The sequence below is a fragment of the Arachis ipaensis genome, chromosome B03 (genome assembly GCF_000816755.2).
Source record: "Arachis ipaensis cultivar K30076 chromosome B03, Araip1.1, whole genome shotgun sequence".
NCBI lineage: Eukaryota > Viridiplantae > Streptophyta > Magnoliopsida > Fabales > Fabaceae > Arachis > Arachis ipaensis.
Genome location: NC_029787.2, coordinates 9593289 through 9610303, shown reverse-complemented (window position 1 = coordinate 9610303; position 17015 = coordinate 9593289). Strand labels below are relative to the sequence as shown.

General features: G+C 35.6%; 1 protein-coding gene across 5 annotated transcripts in view; it reads left to right on the top strand.

Annotated features, from left to right (window-relative positions):
• Positions 1-17015, top strand: part of LOC107632222 (TMV resistance protein N-like) — a 100832-nt gene that overhangs the window by 29004 nt on the left and 54813 nt on the right. The gene's annotated exons all lie outside the window — the stretch shown is intronic.

Below are 17015 nucleotides of genomic sequence, written 5' to 3'. Positions count from 1 at the left end.
ATTACTATTTTTTCTCATATTATTTATTTTTATTTTTCAGCATTATATGAATTTTTTTCTTTTTTTCCCCTCTTTTTTCTCCTTTTTTTTCAACTAATTTAACCAATTTAATTCTAATCGAGTATTCATTTATCCAAATTAATTTAATTTGGTTGAGTGGTTCGGATCAATTCGGGTCTAATTACAAAAAAAAAAAAAATTGCTACTAACTAGATGATGATACTAACATCAACTAAGAAATATCTCACATAAATAGTCTATCTCTAAGTCAGCCTAAAACATCAACTCAAGCGAGAAGAGATATTCAACACATTTTCTTCACAAGGAATTCTGAGGCCACCCGTTGGATGATCAAGTATGATATGGGGATCAAAAACAGCTTCATTTTCTCTCCAACATAAACTGCAAGATAGCCCTTTGGCACTTCCATAGCTTTTGAAGATCAAGTAAATGAAGCCTTTCTTATGAATTACGATACCGGATAAACCAAAACCCATTGCTGTGTAAGTTGATGAAATACTAGTCTAAGAAATGAAAATAAGAAGTAAGTTTTTGAGATTCTTGTGCTTTAGGATGTGAACAGGAACGGACCTACACTCAATGAAGAGGGGCATTTGCCCCCACAATTTTTTTTCTAAAAAAAAAGTAATACTTTAATATATATATATATATATATATAAATGAATTTTGGAATCCATCTAACGTTTGAATCCTTGGATCCGTTGAAAGCAATTTTGCTTTCTTCCTTTTTTGGTTTCGGATCATGCATGAGGAACTCTTATAAAATATGGGCTTGATTGCAACAATATTTGATCTTGGCCCATTAATAACATTTGCTTTCCTGATAAAACTTGGAGCATGCATAAAACAAATGGAAAGCATGTAACCCACTTGGGCTTAGAGTAATCAAAATCATTTGGGCCCAAGTAACATTAAAACAGCCATTTTCATTATTTATTATCAAAACCAAGGCTGAATGTAAATTGGGCTAGCACCATTTCTTTTTATTTCGGCCCAATAAGACCTGCAGCAAAATTATTTAATCAATATATGTTGAATGAAAAATTCAGATTAATAATTTTGCAATTAATTAATTTTAATAATGTTTAGTCATCACAAATATTAATTTAGAGTTTTCCAAACTCATCAATCTCCCCCTTGATGACAAACAATATTAAAATTGAAATGGAAAGAAATTTAAAGATAGAGTAAAGAATACTCCCTTTGAAGATTGAATTTCTCCCCCTTTCAAATTGTCACATGGCTCCCCCTTAATATGTGCCATTTTTATCAAGGGAAGCACTTAACCTGTAACAATTTAATCAAGCTTCAAGTAACAATGTTATTCAACATATTTTATTTTGAAATGTTGAATGCTTGATTTATGAGCAGAGTGTGATGATAATCAAAACTCATTTGTTATCAATAAATTGATTATCTGCTCAACCATACACATATCAACAGAACACAAACCAGTGTTGTTCAGAAAGTTTCCAAATATTTTCCAGTCCAGATATCAGAGCAATGTTATTCAAAATAAGGAAAATATTTTTGAAACACATATTAGCACATCAAAGCATGGCAGATGTTAGATAACACAGTTTAAAGGAACTGCCAAAAATAAATTTTCAAACCAACAAGTTTGTCAAATATGAACCATCAGCCAGGCATCACAATAAAACATCATGCATCACAGTAAAACATCATTATAGACCGAATGCCAAATGCAGTTCATACAGCAGGAAGTATAATAGAAACATGCATTCTTTGAATAAGGGTAATCATGAATTTTCAATTTGAAAATTTCAACCCTTATCCCCTGTTTTTCCAGCCCCTGTTTCATTCCAATTTCAATTTTGGAATCTAAATTTCCTCCCCCTTTTTGGCATCAAGGGGCATAAAAGACCTGCAACAAGAGACATGAGCAATACATAATATTTATAACAAAGCAGTAATTGTTCAGAGTATCATACGGCAGGGAGTATCAAGTCATGCCTTTACAAAAAACAAAAGAAGGATTGAGCCTAGTGGAGCCAATATCAAACAAAAGTAGAGAAATAGTCACTAATCATCAGAAACATTGAACTCAGAACCAGAATCATCTTCATAATCTCTTGTTCCCATTTCATCATCAAAAGTTTGAATCATGAAACCGACCCTTTCATAGCATTTCTTCCAGGCTTTCTCATTTGCATATGCCAGTTTCCGGGCAGCCTTGCTTGACTTAAGCATCTCGGACCAGCCCCGGGTATACCAATTTCTGAATGTGAGTCAGAGGAGTCCATTTCAGAGCATCAAACAGATACGAAAAGTTTATTCCTTTGGTGGCAAGATTTGGAAGCTTCACCAAGTAAGAGGGGCAGAGATGGCGCTGCAGAAGAACTTCTTTGTGAAATTCATAGAATGCACATGAGTGGAAGCGAGAAGGATCAAAATGTGAATGAGTTTTGTGGAATTTGTTTTTGAACTCTAGAGATTCCAGATTGGGGGGTTCGCTTGTGTCATGCAGAGCAAAGGTTTTCTGTTTCTTTTGAGAGCTTTTTGCATGAGGGGTAGATCTTTTTGGTGGTGATGGAGGTGGAGTAGTATGTGATTCTTCTTCATCTTCTTCAATACTTGGTTGCTTGTTCTTCCCTGTCTTGCCTCTCCCTGAAGTTTTCTGAGCAATAACCTTTCGGCGCATGGTTTCGGTTTTCTTGGAGGGGGGTGAATGGGTGGAAGAGGAAGTAGAATGGAGATGAATATGGGTATGAGTTGGAGGAGAAGAAAATGGTGGATTTTTTGAAGTAGGGATTCGGCCACTTCGCCTAACAGCCGTTTTCTTTTTCATGGTGGATGAATGATGGGTTGAATATGAAGGGGTGAGGGCCGAGTGAGAGGAGGATGGAAGGAGGTTAGAGATGCAATAAATGAGGATGAGAGAGAGAGAAGTTTAGGAAGTTAATGACCATAATGGCGCTGTTATTAACCAAAAGAAGGGAGTTTCAAAAGTTGAAAAAGGGAGTTTTCCTTAAATCAAGGGATTAGTTGGAAGGAAAAGATATGATTTGACAATATGTATCTTCCAACTAGATTTGAAAAGACAATCTAAGAGATTTTGTGATTTTATTTTTCAAGAAAGGAATAACTAACTAAACTGCCATGGTGGGGTCAGAATTTATTAGGTGGGGCCCAGGAGAATTTAAATCTGTGTTGCCTCCCCCTTGAACAAAGCTCCTTCATCAAGCTTGCGTTTTTATCTCGTCCAAACCTACGAGACAAAACTGAACATAGTTTAAAAATTTACAAATTTTCAATGAAACTTAAATCAAACATTCCCAAACTTTTTCTCAAGGTACAGAATCTGTCTTCACAGAGTGGTTTTGTAAAAATATCAGCAATTTGGTCTTCAGATTTTACAAATTGAATATCAATAGTTCCCTTTTGCACATGTTCTCTAATGAAATGATATTTAATTTCAATGTGCTTTGTTCTTGAGTGCAAAACAGGATTTTTTGATATGTTTATAGCACTCATATTATCACAAAATAAGGGTATACTATTGATTTTTAATTTGTAATCTTCTAATTGTGTTTTTAACCAAATTAGTTGAGTGCAACATGCAGATGCGGAAATGTATTCTGCTTCAGTTGTGGATAAAGCCACTGTGGCTTGTTTCTTGCTTGACCACATATTGAGTGAGCTTCCAAGGAAGCAACACATGTCGGACGTGCTTCTTCTATCCACTCTATCTCCCGCATAATCTGCATCACAAACCCCTACTGCACAAAATTCATCAGATTTAGGATACCACAAGCCATAATCACAAGTTCCCTTAATGTATCTAATGATGCGTTTAACAGCCGTAAGATGGGATTCTTTTGGGTGAGATTGAAATCTTGAACATACACCCACACTTTGAACAATATCCGGTCTAGAGGAGGTAAGGGACATGAGTGAACCTATCATTCCTCTATACCTTGTTTCATCCACATCTTGACCATCATCATCCTTTTCAAGTTTTGTGTTGGGATGCATTGGAGTACCCATTGCTTTGGAATTTTCTAGGCCAAACTTTTTGATAAGTTCTTTTGCATACTTTCCTTGGTAAATAAAGGTACCACTAGGAGTTTGTTTAATTTGGAGGCCAAGAAAGAAAGTAAGCTCTCCCATTAAACTCATTTCAAACTCACTAGTCATGAGTTTTCCAAACTCTTCACACAAGGAAATGTTGGCCGATCCAAATACAATGTCATCAACATAAACTTGAACAAGAAGTATGTCATCATTAGATGCTTTGATAAATAAAGTAGTGTCGGTGGTTCCCCTTTGAAATTGATTTTCCAACAAGAAGGCACTAAGCCTTTCATACCAAGCTCTTGGAGCTTGTCTAAGACCATAAAGAGCCTTAGTTAATTTGAAAACATGATTTGGAAACTCTTTTTGTTCAAAACCGGGGGGTTGAGCCAAAGCTCTTCTTGCATTGCTTTAACCCATGATGGATCCTCAAGAGCTTGTTTGACATTGTTGGGCTCCATTTGTGACAAGAAAGCAAAGTTGCTAGGTTCGGTTTGCCTTTTGGTGGAGGATCTTGTAGTTATGCCATGAGAAGGATCACCAATGATGAAATCATGAGGGTAACCTCTCATAGACTTCCATTCTCTAGGCTTTCGGACAGGTGTAGAGCTTTGATGAACTTCTGGTGGTCTCACTGTTTCAGTTGCTCGTGCCTGTTCAGAAGACAAAATGGAAATGTCTCCTCCAATCTGACGAGACAAAACCGGGCTGACAGATTTTTCACTTTGAACAGATTTGGGATTTTCTTTACTTGTTCCAGCCTCTTCACAATCTGAATCAATATCCTTCACAATACAACTTTTCCAACAGCCACAATTTTTCCTTTTGCATAATCCCCGAAAGTGACAAGTCCTCCATCATAGTCATCAAGCTTTATGAAGAAGGTTGCCTTTCCGGTCATATGCCTAGAGCATCCGCTGTCCATATACCACATATTTTCCTTCCTTTTGGATGCTAGGCACACCTACAAAACAATGCTCAAGTAACCTTAGGTATCCAAATCTTTTTGGATCCTTTTACGTTAAACCATCTTCTATGTCCTAAGCTATTGTAATCAAAAACAATTTTATAAACCTTGTCACCAACCATTCTTTCACCGAAAAAGCATTGAATGGGAAAGTGTCCATTCCGATTGCATAATCTACAAAACCTTGGAGTTGCCTTTTTGTTAAAGTAGGTGGGATCTTGAAATCTTGTGTCATTAGAAGATGAAGCAATATTTTCAAAATGTAAATTTTCAGATTTATAAAATCCCAACCCAGCCTTATCATAAAGAGGTTTTTGACTAGCCAAGATGTGATTCAAACTTTCAGAACTTTGTGTAAATTTGGCCAAGTCTTCCTCAAGTCTTTTAACCTTTTTTAGCAACTCTTCATTTTGTTTAAAACAGTCCACATATGCAAGAACACAATGGTTACTTTCACAGCTTCTAACTTGAGCTCTTAACTGCTTATTTTCTTCAACAAGATCACAAGCAGTTTCGGCCTCTCTCACTTTTTCTTTTAGAAAACTGTTTTCGGCCTTAAGAATGGTAATTTGCTGTTCAAGTTCTTGATTTTCCAGCAGAAAACATCTTATTTTTTCAGAAAGGTGGTCTATCATAAGATGGAGATCTTCAGTATTAGGGTTATGAAAGACTACCTGATCTATGTGGTCTGCCATGAGACATGTTTGTGACTTGGTCACGGTTTCTTCATCATCATCATCAGAGTCATTCTCCAAGTCTTCCCATGTGGCCATCAGTCCTTTCTTCTTTCCTCTTTTCGGCTTTTCTTCCTTTTTCAGCTTGGGACATTTCCGGTCATATGCCTAGAGCATCCGCTGTCCATATACCACACATTTTCCTTCCTTTTGGATGCTAGGCACACCTACAAAACAATGCTTAAGTAACCTTAGGTATCCAAATCTTTTTGGATCCTTTTACGTTAAACCATCTTCTATGTCCTAAGCCATTGTAATCAAAAACAATTTTATAAACTTTGTCACCAACCATTCTTTCACCGAAAAAGCATTGAATGGGAAAGTGTCCATTCCGATTGCATAGTCTACAAAACCTTGGAGTTGCCTTTTTGTTAAAGTAGGTGGGATCTTGAAATCTTGTGTCATTAGAAGATGAAGCAATATTTTCAAAATGTGAATTTTCAGATTTATGAAACCCCAACCCAGCCTTATCATAAAGAGGTTTTTGACTAGCCAAGATGTGATTTAAACTTTCAGAACTTTGTGTAAATTTGGCCAAGTCTTCCTCAAGTCTTTTAACCTTTTTAAGCAACTCTTCATTTTGTTTAAAACAGTCCACATATGCAAGAACACAATGGTTACTTTCACAGCTCCTAACTTGGGCTCTTAACTGCTTATTTTCTTCAACAAGATCACAAGCAGTTTCGGCCTCTCTCACTTTTTCTTTTAGAAAACTGTTTTCGGCCTTAAGAATGGTAATTTGCTGTTCAAGTTCTTGATTTTCCAGCAGAAAACATCTTATTTTTTCAGAAAGGTGGTCTATCATAAGATGGAGATCTTCAGTGTTAGGGTTATGAAAGACTACCTGATCTATGTGGTCTGCCATGAGACATGTTTGTGACTTGGTCTCGGTTTCTTCATCATCATCATCAGAATCATTCTCCAAGTCTTCCCATGTGGCCATCAGTCCTTTCTTCTTTCCTCTTTTTGGCTTTTCCTCCTTCTTCAGCTTGGGACAATCAGATTTGAAATGCCCTATTTCCTTGCAATTGTAGCAAGTTACTTTGCTAAGGTCTTTCTTCACTCTCCTTGTGCTGCTGCCTTTGCCTTTGAGCTTAGCCATTTTCCTGAATTTTTTTGCAAACAACACAAACTCATTTTCAGAAGAGTTATCACTGGATTCATCATCCAGGGGGTTAGTCACAGAAGAAAATGCAATTCCTTTCTTTTTTGTATCCTTTTTCAAATATGTATTTTCAAAAGCAAGAAGATTTCCTCTCAAATCATCAAGTGTCATGGAGTCTAAGCTACTGCTCTCAGAAATAATTAAGGCTTTAGTTTCCCACTCTTTTGTGAGACATCTCAACACTCTTCTCACTAGCACAGAATCAGAATGTGTAATTCCCAGAGCATCTAAGCCAACAATGATAGCATTGAAACGTTCAAACAGTTCATCAATGGACTCTCCTTCCTTCATTGCAAACGTTTCATATTCTCTGTTTAGCATATCTGCCCGAGTCTTCTTGACAATGGTGGTTCCTTCATGGGTGATTTGCAATTTGTCCCAGATTTCCTTTGCCGTTGTGCATCTTGATACCCGTCGGTACTCCTCAAAGCTGATAGCACAATTGAGCAGATTTATTGCCTTGGCATTTAACTCCACCTTCTTCCTATCTTCCTCGATCCATCTTGCTTCTGGTTTGAGAGAAACAACTCCTTCGGCACTTGTGATAGTTGGAAATTGTGGTCCTTCCAAGATAATTTTCCATAGTCTGTAATCCACTGCTTGTACAAATATCTTCATCCTCTCCTTCCAATAGGTATAATTTTTCCCATTAAAAAGAGGGGGTCTGTTGCTTGATTGACCTTCAGTTAGATTATAAGACACCACATTTGCGCCACTGTTTTCCGCCATGAGGATCTTTGCTCCAAGCTGCAAAGCTTGATCTCTTTGAGACCAAGCTCTGATACCAATTGATGGTTTCAGTGGCTAAGAGAAGGGGGGGTTGAATCTTAGCCCCTTTTTCGCTTGCTAACACTTGCTGGATTCAGAGGAGACTTTTCTGTTTTTAGCTCGTCCCTAGCCACGAGACATTTTTATTTTGTCTCGTCACTTGGCACGAGACATTTTTGGTTTTTGCTACTGTGCAGTAGAAAACAGAAATGGAGTAGGAGAGGAAGAAAAATACACCCAGATATATCCTGGTTCGGCTGCTAAGTGCAGTGCAGCCTACATCCAGTCTCCATCACAACAATGATGGAATTTCACTATAATCAAACAGATTACAACTTGTAAAGTGCTAACCCAACTTACAAGGGGATTCCCACAGAATCATGAAACACAACATAGATGAGCAAAGGAACTCTAAGACATCTATGGCTTTTTCTTTTAATTTTGCACTCTCTGTCTTTTTCCGCTCTATGGCTTTTTCATTACAAACCTCACTGTTTGCCTTTTACCATGAGACTCAAGACATGACAAAATTAAACAGAAAAATACAAAACAGAATACATTGAAGGAGAAGAGAAAACTGTTAGCTCAGGTAGCTCTGAGAACTCTGTGCCTTGCCCTCTCAATTTTTCTCCTTGCTTCAAACAATGGCTGTCCACCCTTAATATAGAAGAGGAGAGCCTCCACTTGTTGAAGCCAAAACCGAACCAACTTCTTCCTCCTTCAACAAAACCGGTTCAGCCACAAAGAGAGAGAAGAGATAACCATGCATTAACCAACATGCAATTACCTCTAGTCCTTTCTTGATCATCACCCTTCATCAATCCAATAGTTCTAATTTAAAATTCTAAAAATATCTAAACTAATTTGAATTGATCAAGTAATCAACTTACTCGTCCGCTTAAGTAAGTATTGGGGGTTCGAATTCTATCTCGTATATGTAGCAACTCATTGCTAGCCAATTGCAGACTCTTAAATGGAACTCAAATCTATGACGGATTAGTTTTTAACTTGTTGGGTATCGTGAAAAGCCAAAAAAAATATCTATACCTAAATTTTATTATATTTTTGCCCCCATAACTAAATTTCTTTAGGTTCGTCACTGGATGTGAATGATTTGTGTTGCTACTAAATGCTTACAACCATGAACATATATATAGATAAAATGATATGCTACAAACATAATGCCACTTGAATGATTGATAAGATTCAATCAAGGGCTTTAACCAATCAAGAGTTAATTTTCAACAATTTTAGTTAGATGGCTAGAAGAATTTGCTGCAGAGAATGATATAATTGGGATTGGATTTCATCAATTACACTACTTTCTTAGTATTCTAGAGAAATAACTTGGTGTATCTAAATCAAAAGACCATAATTCAAAATGGGCCTGCTACACATACAAACAAAAAGGCCCTACAAGTTTTACAAGTTTCCCACCCACACTTCATTCACATGCGCACTCATCTCTCTTTGAATGGAACGTAAACTACACGCGCCCCACTCAACGGTTGCTCTTCGCAAAATAGCGCTCCTTAATGGCGCACTCTTCCACTTCTCCAAGTCCTTCGAAGAAAATACAAACCGTCCGTTTTCGAGCAACATTCCAAACTACAGAGATAGGACTCGTCGCGAAGATTAGAACTCTCCATCAACACAACATAGAACTCTCGATCAACAATCTCCAGAAAAAACGAAGTTATAATACTCAAGGTACGTTACGTTACTATTTTACTCATATTGTATATTTTTCACATTTCGAAAACGAAGAACTAGGTTTTACTGTTCTTCTACGTTCTTCTAGGTTTTACTGTTCTTCTTGTTCTAGGTCTCATTTTACAGTTTTTAATGTTCTACTTGTTCTAGGTTTTACTGTTATTCTTGCTTCTAGGTTATTCTGTTCTTCTTAGTTGTTCTAGGTGTTACTGTTCTTGTTGTTCTAGTTCTTCTGGTAACTGATTTTTGGGAGTATATTGCGTGATTTGGTGGGTGTATATTGAGTATTTTGTTGGGTGTATATAGCATAATTTGTTGGGTGTATATTTCTGAACTGATATACTGTAATATAGTCAACAGTTGCAACTGTTCTAATATTTGCTTGTCCATGGGTGTATATTGCTTGACCTTGTAATGTTGTTTGACCTTGTATATTAATGCATGTTTGAGTGATATCTGACTGATATCTATGGGTGTATCTGACTCATATCTATGGGTGTATTTTTTATTTCAGAAAAAATGGCAGGCAGACACCAAGCTGAAAAAAATGTAAGAACAAATATATGTCTTAGATGAAATTAATTTTATATAATAGAAATATATCTGACTATAATTTTGCTTTGTTTACATTAAATCAAAGACCTTAAGTGTACAACACATTTATTAAGTGAGAAATTCAGAAACATGAGCGAGGAGAAGAAAACAATTGTTAGGGATTTGGGATTTGGTAGCCTGATGCACATCCCGCCACTAAGAGTGCATCACCAAATTGTCAGATAGATTCTAAGGATATTGACACTGATTAATGTAAATGTTATATAGTCCTGTAACAAATTGAACACATGCTGTAAAAATTTTCCAATTATAATCCAGTTTATTGTAAAATTTCTTTCAATAATTAAACTCTCTCTGCTGTATTCAAAATGTATGAATTACAGGTACTATAATATGAAGGAAAACATCAAACCAAATATACACCCATAACCTGCCATTTTTTACACCCAAAGAAAGTTAAATATACACCCAAAAATCTATCCCCCTGATATTTTATCCCTAAAACCCTGAACCCTAAACACTTAAAACCTAAACCTTAACCCCTAACCCGTAAACCCTAAAACCCTAAACCCTAATACCTAAAACCATTAAACCATTGTTAAAAAAAACAAACAGTATTTTATAACATAAAAACAAGATTCTGAAATATATATATGTATATATATGTAAAATGTGAAATACAAGAAAATTCAGAAATACACCCAAAAGAACACTGCTTTTACACCCAAAAGAATGCATGCTCTCGCTCTTTTGTGTGCTTCTCATCCCTGCCCAGAAGTGGTGATACAGATAGATTAGAATCTATATATGACGGACTTCATAGAGATCTGCAGAATACACCCAAACACAGACTATATATACACCCGAAAAAAAATTAAATTTACACCTCTGCTGCAGATTTTAAACAAACATTACCTGAAAGCCACTTGTTGTCCACAAGACCAAAATTCAGCAGAAAATCATTCCAATTCCTATCAAATAAGTCTTTAAGCACACCCACGCTTCTCGCACTTCTCTCGTAATGTAATTCCTCACATTCTTTTCAATAAAATTTAACTCGCGATGACCCCGGCAGCCGCAACAAATGATTGGTAAGTTTTGCTTGGTCTAATACCAGCCTCCTCGTTATTCTCTATTGTACGACGAATGGACATACTTAGTTCCCTGTGCTGTTTGAGATATTTTAGATTTCCATTTTTCTTCTCTGCTACATGTAATCAATTGATTCTTAATCTCGTTTCCCTTCTTATTTGTGCTCCGAACTCTTGTAGAAAACCCTGCAGCCTTGACGTAGTTCCTGTAAACTTTTCCAGCATCTTCAAGGGTGGTAAATGTCATTCCAACCTTGGGAACAAACTAGTCATCAACAGAGAGAGGCTGCAGAATACACCATGTCAAAAACAAAAAATACACCCAATCATGTCTGATCTAATACACCCGAACGACAACAACTCAACTAAAATAACAAAAAAAAGCTATAAACTGTAAATACACCCACACTTCCTCCAAAAATACACCCAAAAAATTCTGATCTACACCCGAGCGTCTGCTACAGAAATACACCCAATATAGGGAGAGACAGTATATTTCTTCTTGAAATCAATACACCCAAAAGATTACAGAAATACACACAAAGGATTACAAAAATACACCCAAAGGATTTAAGAAATACACCCAAAATTCGTTGAAGTACACCTTATGCATAATTTAGAACTCTTTCTCTTTTTTCTCCTTATCTTCTGCTTCTTCTTCTTCAAAAACGATTTCAGAGCTTGATGTCAAAAAATAATGGAAATCGAGAATAACGAAGAAAGAAAACAAAGAGAAAAGCACGTACATGAAGAAGAAGAACAGGAAGAGGAAGAAGAACGTGCAGCAAGAAGAAGAAGAAGGAGAAAGAGAAGGCAAGAAACGTACCTTGAATAATGTTTCTTCGTTTTTTCTGGTGATTTTGATGAAGGAGAAAGAGAAAACGAAAAGAGGAGAAGAAATTTCAATAAAAAAAGAGAGAGGAAGAGAAGAAAAAGAGACACGGAGAAAGAAGAAGAAGAAGAACGAGCAAATTTGGAAAGAAGGAGAACAAAGAAGGAAACAAATCTTTTAAATTTGGTAATTATATATAGCACGTGTAAGGGACGTAGCACTTACAGCGTGTTTTGGGGGGTTAGGGGTTAATTGACTTGTAATGCTTACAAGCCCTAATCACTTGTATGTAGAGCTTTTCCAAATTCAAAATGCAGGAAACTAATTCAATTAATTAATGTTCAATTTAACCAATTTATTAAATTTAATCATATGCTTCGTTCCTTCATTTCACTAATTCACATGGTGGAGTGCTTAATGTGTTTTAGAAAATAAAATTCTCCAGCATTCCATTATAAATAAACATAACTGAAGAGAATATACCAAAGAAATTGAGTCTATAAGTATTTAGTGATTAAGTGTATAAATTCATTGAAATTGTGAAAAAATTTCTGATATTTACATCCTTGACATCTCATTTAGATGATAGCTACTAATTTCCACTACAAAATTGTCTCTCAACTAATCTATGTCAGTCTCCTTTAGAATTACTTATATTAAGCAAGAAGTGAGGTCCAAGAAAGCTTCCTCACTGCATGGAATAGTGAGACCACCCATTGGATGATCATATCCAAATTCTTCTTCTGCTTGGCTTAGTAATTCTTGAAACGAAGTCTGGTTCAAAGACGAAACGGGAATCAGAAACCGCTTCATATTCTCTCCAACATAGACAGCAAGATGGCCTTTTGGGACTTCTAAAGCTTTTGAAGATGCTTGGTTCGAATTAAATGATAGCTTTCTTCTGATACCAGCTAAATGAAAACCCATTTTTGTATGTATTGATGAAAGAGTAGTCTTAGAAATGACTTATAAATAAGATCTAAGCCTTCGAGTTTCTTATTATTTGAGGATGTGAATGAGTTGTGTTGGTCCTAAATGCTTGCAACCATGAACATTTATATAGATGGAAGGATATGTTATGAATATGTATCTCCTTGAATGATTGGTGGAGGAAGGCTATGAGATGGGACCTATTAGGAAACAATGGCATGTAGGAGATCACATGGTATTGTCTTAAAGAACTTTCATGTGTACCAACTTCTTATTCTACATAATTCAAGGTCCTCATTATAGAGGGTAGGCCAAAAAATTGTAACTTATAATCTGGTGTACTTGAAAAGTTGAGGTCCATAATGGCTTGTGAGACCAACTTTTGGTTCTCTTCTGGCCTCAGAACCCCATGTTTCGGAGCTATAAATGTCTATCTGAAGAAACATGTGAGATGTTGGAAGCATGTTTGATAATAGAGACCTAACCTTTGATATAGAAATTTCCAAGACAGTACCATGTGATCTCTTGTGATCATTTGTCACTTTGCAGACCCCATTTTACAGCTTCATCAAATTTATTTCTTTGGGATAGCAACTATATATACACTACTACTTGTGTTCTCAACCAACACAAATCAGTTGCATCTCCTCAAGTATTAGAACTCACATATTTCTCTCAAACAAATCCTTCAACAACAATGGCTTTTCGCATTCCAAGTATTAGAAAGGCATCACTTTCTGCAGCAAAAGGGACTAATGTTCCAAAAGGCTATCTTGCAGTCTATGTGGGAGATAAGATGAGGCGATTTGTGATTCCTGTATATTACTTGAACCAACCTTCATTTCAAGAGTTACTAAGCCAATCAGAAGAAGAATTCGGTTATGATCACCCAACAGGCGGTCTCACAATTCCATGCAGCGAGGATGCCTTCTTGAACCTCACTTGTCAATTAAGTGGGCAGTAAATTGTGCTCATAGAGACTGACATAGATTAGCTGAGACAAATTTTGTAAAGAAGGATCCTTTTTTTTGTTTTGAAGATTGTCCATTTTGGTCTCTTCCTTATATCATTCCTTTGAAAGTGTAAAAATTTAGATGAATGAAAGAAAGTTATTGCATCTCATTTGTTGACTAATTTTATTTTTTATTTTTGGCTTTTGTTTTATCTGAATGACCTCTTATATTTATGCAGCAAATCAAAATTAAGTTCAACTTTGTTTTGAAGAAATTCACTGAAATTGATGATTTATTTAATTTAAATTAGAATTTTGAATAGTGGGTTGCAACTACAATTGTAAATCTGTTAAGAAATAATTTTCTTATATTAGAAGTAAAGGAAGAGTCATTCCATGTCATTATAAAAAGTAACACAAGCTCGAGATATTCCTGGATTGAATGTCACAAACTTCAATTTTCACGGTGATTCTAATTTTGTAGAGGACAGTGTTATAGAAATGCAAATTCATATCTGAACATTTAACATCTCCATTTGCATTCATTTTTGGACACATGATTGCTCATAATTTCAGAATGCAGAAAAAAAAAGGTGAAGGGACATTTAATTATCCAAACTTGAATCCAATTTTGATGATTTGTTGCATAAATAAGAGATCATTTAGAAAATTTAACCAAATATTGAGTAAAATTGCAGCTGGCCTTGGAAGAAAATAGAACTTAATCAGTTAAATTCAAGACTGATCTTTGCTTTTTGAAAATGTTAAGGCATGGCTAAAACTTCAATAAAGAAATAAGAGAACAGACATATATGAATAAATAAGCCATACATCCCATCTTAGAAATTTCTTTAGCTATAGAGGAGATGTTACCAGTTGAAATTCACCCTTTGTTAGTGTAAACTTGCATTGGCAGTTGGCAGAAGCAGCATCTTGTGTATCATTGGTGCCATGAATTAAAGTTTTCCATGCATGTTCTTTTATTTAAAACACTCATAATTTTCTATCCTTTTTTTTCTATTTCAAATCTTATAATTTTATATACTTGTGTATTAGTGCAATCTATGAGAACAAATGAACAATGAAGTATGGCTTTTCTTACACCAGGCAGCATTGTCACTACTAGATACTGCATAATGTTCTGTTTGTAGAGAGAAGATAAAATATTTTAAAAAGAAAGAAAGATGAAATACTAGAGTAGTTGAATTCTTTCTTTTCCATTAAACCAAAAACAAAAGAAACACTTAGAACTTGTCGTAGTAAATAGTAATGATCATTCTTCTTTCATTTACTTAGAAAAATGTGTAATCTTTACAAGTTGCCTATTCTACAAAATTTGTATACTAATCTAGGTCAGTCTCCTACAGCGTGAGATTCATCGTCAATTCAAGCGAGAAGTGATTTGTTGGAAAACATCTTCACTGCAAGGAATTGTTAGGCCTCCCATAGGATGATCATATCCGAACTCTTCCTCAGCTTGGCTCAACAAGTCTTGGATTGAAGGTTGGTTCAAATATGAAACGGGGATCACAAACCGCTTCTGTTTCTCTCCAACATACACTGCTAGATGCCCCTTTGGGACTTCCACAGATTTTGAAGCTGCTTGGCTAGCTGAGAATGATGATGTCCTTCGAATAACAGGTAAACGGAAACCCATTTTTTTAGTATATGTAAGAAACACAGCAAGGAGGAGTTCCAAGTTTCAAAGAATAATGTGTTTTTTAAGTGTTTGACACTTAAAAGATTGCCAATGAGTTATGTTGTTTTTGAAGGCAAGAGCAAGTGTATTTATAGATTTTAAGATTCTTCAGAAAACTATTTCTATGATAAAAGATTGTTGAAAATGATAGGAATGCATACACATCACTACATGAGAGATCACATGGTATTGTCCTAGAGGCCTCTATCAAGGATTAAGCAGTTGTTTGAGAATGCATACCCCACCTTGTCAAGGAATGGCTAATAAAGCAGCCACTTGCAATCAAATGCTAGGTGCTCAAGTGAAACTTAAATGTCAATTCATAGTAGATAATACAAGGCCCACCATATATATGCAAGAGGAAGTGTAATTGGAACATGTTTGCCCATGGTTTTCAAATTCCAGTTGGTACTGCTTATTATCTGGTGTACTTGAAAAAGATGAGGTTCATATTGGCTCATTACAAATAGTTTCAAAGCTAACAGATAAGGTCATGGTCAAGGTTTACAATTTCATTCTTAGAAGCAATCTCAATTTGAATAAACAAGAGCTGTCTAGAGCATGTCTATTAACTAATGGAGTAGCTTTAGTACAATGCATAAGCATTATGTAAGGTATGTACTGTTTTGATGTAGATCTCATTAATTTCAAGAGGCTAATCTGTTGGCCATTATATGAAGAGGTGGGGTATGCACTCTCGATGAACTTCCTAACACCTTCAAGACAATATCATGTGATTTCTTGTGATGCATCATTGTCACTTGGTAGATCCTATCTTATTCAAAATTATCTCTTCAGGAAATTGGTTTGCAGAAGATCCTAGCGACTATATATATATATACACTACTTCTTGTGTTCTTGAGCAACACCGATCATTCGCATACTCTCAAGTATTAGAAGTTTAGGAAAACTCAAATATTTCTTTCTCATATTAGTCCTTTACCAAGAAGCATAAAAAAACAATGGCTTTCCGCATACCAGGTATTAGAAGAGCAACAAAGAGCAATGATGTCCCAAAAGGATATCTTGCAGTTTATGTTGGAGATAAAATGAGGAGGTTTGTAATTCCTGTATCATACTTGAACCAACCTTTGTTTCAAGAATTACTAAACCATACAGAAGAAGAATTCGGTTATGATCATCCGAATGGTGGTCTCACAATTCCATGCAGGGAGGATGAGTTCTTAAACCTCGCTTCTCAGTTGAGTAGGCTGTAAATCATGCTAATGGAGAATAGATTAGTTGAGAGTAACTTGTACAGAAGGCATTTTCTTTTTGAGATTTTATATTTTGTTTTCTTCCTTGTATCAATCATTTGATAAATGAGAAATTCATGACAAGATATTGTTTAAACAAATTTAGCTTGTGTCAAATCTGAATGAAATCAAATTTATGCATCAGTAGAATTTTCATGTTTCAGTTCATATATATCAGATAGGGATTAGATTCCTTATTTGTCCATGAGCTGATCATGGAACAAAATAGTGTTATATTAAAAACTTGACACATAATACTTCATACTATTGTCACATAATCATAATCTTGCCATTGTC